The sequence below is a fragment of the Arachis ipaensis genome, chromosome B3, assembly GCF_059453495.1.
Source record: "Arachis ipaensis isolate K30076 ecotype BB chromosome B3, ASM5945349v1, whole genome shotgun sequence".
Taxonomy (NCBI): domain Eukaryota; kingdom Viridiplantae; phylum Streptophyta; class Magnoliopsida; order Fabales; family Fabaceae; genus Arachis; species Arachis ipaensis.
Genome location: NC_142438.1, coordinates 8,500,346 through 8,506,531, shown reverse-complemented (window position 1 = coordinate 8,506,531; position 6,186 = coordinate 8,500,346). Strand labels below are relative to the sequence as shown.

At 31.1% G+C, this 6,186-nt stretch overlaps 1 pseudogene; it reads right to left on the bottom strand.

The window, feature by feature from the left end:
- Positions 1–1,475: 1,475 nt before the first annotated feature.
- LOC107632262 (auxin-responsive protein SAUR21 pseudogene) lies at positions 1,476–1,793 on the bottom strand (annotated as a pseudogene).
- Positions 1,794–6,186: the final 4,393 nt, after the last annotated feature.

Sequence of the window (6,186 nt, the reverse complement as noted above, 5' to 3'; positions counted from 1 at the left end):
ATTTCAATCTAATTTCAAAAATTTTGATTTACTCAATTTAATAGTTATGACTCACAATTGGTTCCTAATCAAGCAACAACAAATTATGTCTCCCAATTGGTTCCTAATCAGTTCTAACAATTATGTCTCCCAACTTAATAGTTATGACTCACATTGGTTCCTAATCTTATTTTTGTCACTGTCTCACAAAATCGTTAACGACATGCTGAAATGGACTAATGACTACTACATTATACATTCTAGCGACTATTTGATGTGACAATTAAAATTTTTTTACCTTATTTTTTATTTTCAACTAAACACTTAAAACCCTAATATGAGTCACGGATACCTAAGTTAAAAAATCAAACTAAGTAAATTGAAACTTTAAAAATCAGATTAAAGCTCGAATATAACTTCAAAACAGAACTTTAACTTATGTAGTGATTAATTTAAATGAAAATCAAATAAATCAAAATTCAACATAATTTTTGTCAATGTTTTTAAATTCGAAATTTCTATACCAAAATTAACTAGGATTTTTCTTTAAATTAAAAATTTAATGAAATAGTGACTTTAATTATCTTAACCAATGTCCTAATTAATTGCTTTTATGTCTTAAAAAAACCGTATATGAGAAGAAAATAATTAATTTTTCTACTTTAATAAATAGTTATTTTACTAAAATGAGAAACTATTTTTTTAAAATTTTTAAGAACTAATTAATATTATATATATTTTGTTACACTACATTTAATTATAAAAATTTTATTTATTTCTAATACTTATATTAAAAATAAAAAAAATTAAATTAGTGAATCTTAATCTATAATATAATAATAATATAGTAATTATTTTATATATTGTACGAATATAAATTAATTATTTTTTTTATTTATAAAAATTTTTAAACGCTTGAGCTTGTTTTATATATATATATATATATATATATATATATATATATATATATATTTATGAATGTGATATATTTTTTATGTAAATAATCTTTTAAAAAAATCTAATAGTTAATCTATTACTTTTTTTGTTTTAGTCCAAATTAAATATTTTTTAGTATTTTTGGAAAGAAAATCTTTTGAGGAATTTAATAATATGTGATGAGGAACACCAAATAAATTATACAGAAACCAATTAAAACACAATATGAAAACATCTTTAAAAAAAGACGTTTTAAGCGTGTTTATCTGAGTGGCCTCCTTAAAAGAAAGATTCAGTATTATATTTAGTCTAAAATGTATAGGACTGCATTAGGTTTCAGTATTTTATTTGATTTAAAATAAGTATAAAGACTAAAACAAGTGAAATGACCAAATTACCAAAATTGTTGCATTGTAATAATCTTCACTCTTTCTCAAATTAAATACAATAATATTAATGTATGTACATAGGAAATACAAAGTTGTGGGAATGAATAATAACTAATAGTGAATCAAGCACAATAATTAGGTAGCTAGATAATTAATTAACTACTAATTAAGCTAGTTGTTGGTGATTCGAGAAGTGAGATCAAGGAAATGATCAACAGGACAAGGAATAAGAAGATGATGATTTCCCATTGGTTGGTGAAAGCCAAATTCATCCTCAGCCTTTTTCAACAAAGCTTGGAACATTGGCTGCTTCAAGAAGGAAATAGGAACCACAAACCGCTTCATGTTATTATCTTCATCTCCCACATACACCGCAAAGTGCCCTTTTGGCACATCAATTTTGTTTGCAAAACTATGATGATGAGACCTCAATCTTAGAATTTGCTTTGCATGTTGGATCATCGTCTCTGGAATCACACGAACACCCATCTTTAATTTCTTTCTCTCTTTCTTCTCTCAAATGAATATAATTCTATTAAGCTAACAACCTCTCTATATATATAGATACCCAAATGAAAGGAAAAATAAGATATTGTATGTATTTCAATTATTTATTTGAGTCTAACTTGGTCCATGCACTTATTATTAGTAATAGTAACAGTATAAGACTATATATATATATCATTATGATAAATGTGTCAGAGGAGGCATTCCCATGCAACTTGTGTATTATAGTCATGAATCTAATAGCTCCCTCCCACAGTTTTGTAGTTAATTGTTGTTGTTGTGTTCTCAATTTCCATTTCCATACAAATTAAATAACAGAGTATTGGGGGAACTTGCCACGTTCACTACGTCCCACTCTACACTCACTATGTCTATTGTCTACTTTCATATATATCATATATGTACTTATACATTATATATATTATATAAATTTATTTAACATGTGCCCTAAAGTTAGATGTTTAGGCACAGGTAAAAATTTATATAAACTACCAAAGAAAAACCCATAAAAATAGTTGAGGTTCGTTATCACATTAACAACCACAATAAAGTCTTCCTCTGCTTTTCAGCCCTTGTTCATCTTCCATCTTATCTATTCTTCTAATTGAGTGTTATGTCGGTCTTTTTCTTTCAAATCACTTGAAACGCGATTCTACCATCTTTTTCACAATGGATGCTACTCCAACTCTCTCTTATATATTCGTTCCTTATTTTATCCAATCACGTGTGACACTCATCCGTAAAAAAATTATGAATCCCGCTAGGGAGCCAATAGAGTATTTGTACAATGTGTACAATGGACTACAAACCAAACCCAGAAAAGGGGCGTACATCATAGAAATTCTTATGCTTTCATTCAAACCTTTTTGTTTTTATTATTTTAGATTATAGAATCGTTTGCTTTAATTAACTGACAGAGACGTATCATATATCCATTATTTTTATTATTCAATTATATAAATAGATATATTTATTGAATTGATATATCAATACGCACTTTAGAGAACGACATGGATTACTTGTAATCCCTTCATTCATTATTGCCAAATCAATTAAAAAATGAATCCATCAATACAAAAGAAATTAAATAAAGAAAGAGTCTTTTTTTAATCTTTTTTTTATTTAATCGTTTTTTATATTATACTTAGAGATCCTAATAAGGATCTAGATCATTAACAAGATTTGAATTTTATATGTATATATGGTCCGTAAAAAAAGATCCCTAAAGATTTATCTCATTTTATTTTCTCCCATATCTGAGCATATCGGCCATTTCCGGAGAACAACAAATGGTTATATCTTTTTATGGTGGATCGGCAAATTATTGGGTCGAGCTGGATTTGAACCGGCGTAGACATATTGCCAACGAATTTACAGTCCATCCCCATTAACCACTCGGGCATCGACCCAGGAAGAATCAATTTGATTCTTTTTAGATGATCCATGATCAACTTCCTTTCGTAGTACCTACCCCCAGGGGAAATCGAATCCCTGTTGTCTCTTTGAAAGAGAGATGTCCTGGACCACTAGACGATGGGGGCCCACTTTTCCGACTGCCGTTATGCAATGTTCTTAGTATAAACAGTTTTTTTTAATTGTCAATAGATTGGAATGATATGATTCGCTCAGAAGGATCTCCCCTCCCTTTTTGAAAACTCCATACCATATATTTGGATGCACGTGGTTCCAAGTTAATGCCAGATAAAAAAGATTTTGGTTATAGTTTTTCTTGCGATGGTCCGGGACGAGGTGGTACTTGTGATATTTCGGCTTGGAACGCATTTTATTTGGCAGTTTTCTGGATGTTAAATACGATTGGCTGGGTTACTTTTTACTGGCATTGGAAACACATTACACTATGGCAGGGTAATATCTCACAGTTTAATGAATCTTCTACCTATTTGATGGGATGGTTAAGAGATTATCTATGGTTAAACTCTTCACAACTTATCAATGGATATAACCCCTTTGGTATGAATAGTTTATCCATCTGGGCATGGATGTTCTTATTTGGACATTTTGTTTGGGCTACTGGATTTATGTTCTTAATCTCCTGGCGCGGATATTGGCAGGAATTGATTGAAACTTTAGCATGGGCTCATGAACGCACACCTTTGGCTAATTTGATTCGCTGGAGAGATAAACCAGTGGCTCTTTCCATTGTGCAAGCGAGATTGGTTGAATTATCCACTAGGTCAGTCTGGTTGGTTCTTTGCACTCAGTTTTGGTGTAGCAGTTATATTTCGATTCATCCTATTTTTCCAAGGATTTCATAATTGGACATTAAACCCATTTCATATGATGAGAGTTGCTGGTGTATTGGACGCTGCACTACTATGCACTATTCATGGTGCTACCGTGAAAAATACTTTATTTGAAGATGGTGATGACGCAAATACATTCCGTGCTTTTAACCCAACCCAAGCTAAAGAAACTTATTCAATGGTCACGACTAACCGCTTTTGGTCCCAAATCTTTGGGGTTACTTTTTCCAATAAACGTTGGTTACATTTCTTTATGTTATTTATACCTGTAACTGGTTTATGGATGAGTACTCTTGGAGTAGTCGGTCTAGCCTTGAACCTACGTGCCTATGATTTCCTCAAAAATTATTGACAGAAATCAAAATTGGTTGATAATCATAACTATATCAAAAAGTTATTCGGTAATATGATATTTTTTAATAATAACGTTAGTAATTGAAAAAATAAATAAAATAAACACCCACAAAGTTTAAATTCAAATGCATATGTGATACATTTATTTAAATAAAAATTAGAGTTAATCTACTAATCATAATCTTAATTAACATGTGCTTTTAGAATTCATTTAGATGCTTTAAGCATTTTTGCTTGGATTGAATATTAGTCAAGTTTAGAATTTATTAATTTTGAATGTTTATTTAACCTATTCTTTTTTTTCTGAAAAAAAAAAAAATTGGGCAACAGGTTGCCGGAAAGTGGCCGTCAACAAATGACTGCTACAAGTGGCTACATGTGGTTTTAGCAGAAAAGAAAGAAGAAAGAAAAAATAATGCTAATTAATAATGTGGGAGATAAATAAATAAAATTTTAAAATTTAACTTAATTCTCTTATTTTCTTTTGTACTCTTATCTTTTAGAGTATATACCAATTTTGGTCCTTAAAAAATTTCAAATCAGACATTTTAGTCCCCAACTAAAATTAATTACTCGATTGGTCCCTAACAATTAATTCCGTCAGTCACTTAGGTCCTTGGATCCGTCAACTCTAACGGAAGACAAAATAGTCCCTGAAAACTCTAACATGAGACAAAATGATCCCTGACAACTCTAACAAGGGACAAAATGATCCCTGACCCCTTTATTCTAAAATGACATTGTTCTTTCCCAATTTTCATCATATTTCGCATAACCCTAACATTCATACTCTCCTTCTTCACCTTCACAGTCTTCTTTTCCATCTTTTCCTTCCTCCTCTTTAGCTCCAAGATTAAGCCATGGTGTAATTGTCACACGTGTCACACCTACCTCAACATGTCATGGACCACACACTTCCTAAATCTTTGTGACTGGTACATCCACCTCCTCTGCACTTCATCCACCAAAAGCATCCACTTCCACGTCTTTGATAACATCATCTCCAACACCGACAACGTCCACGACATCAAGACCAAGTTCCACAACTATTCCAAGGGCACGCCTTTCTCCACTCTCTGGCAAGCAATATAGATTGTTGGACATTAGGACATCATGAGAAGATTCTTCTTTGACATCATATGCAAATTCTCATTTGAAATAGACATCGAGTGATTCATTCCTTCTCTTTCGGAGTCTTAACAAATGACTTGCTGTCTGGATTCATGGGATCCATCGAAGACGACAACTAGTTGAGAGACAGGCATTAGTTTCCTGAGTATAAATTGGTTGAGAACAAGTTGAGGATTTTTTTTCTTTTTTTTAGATAATTACATCTCCACCCAATTCCAAACAAAGTGGGCGTAATTCCAAAAATAGTAACAAAAACATAGCAATAACTACAAAGAAAACATAAAAACTAGCATAAAACAGCAAATAGGGAGCAAAAGAATATAATGATTTTAGCTCTTTCAAAGACACTTCAAGATGAAACCGATCAGTTATACAACATCAAATCATGATCATTCTCCTTCCAACTTTTACTCTGCAGAATTATTGTCCTTTTTCATAGATCAGTAAATCATGCATCAAATATCAACTTCATATGTCTTCTTATTCACCTTAGACTTGATATTTGCACTCATAAATACATCAATTACTCCTATATTGTCGATCTTGATACCATCGATTTGTGCATTCTACAACTTTCTCGTTTAACTTCTCTAATACCAACACTCCATTATTAAAGACAATGTTAT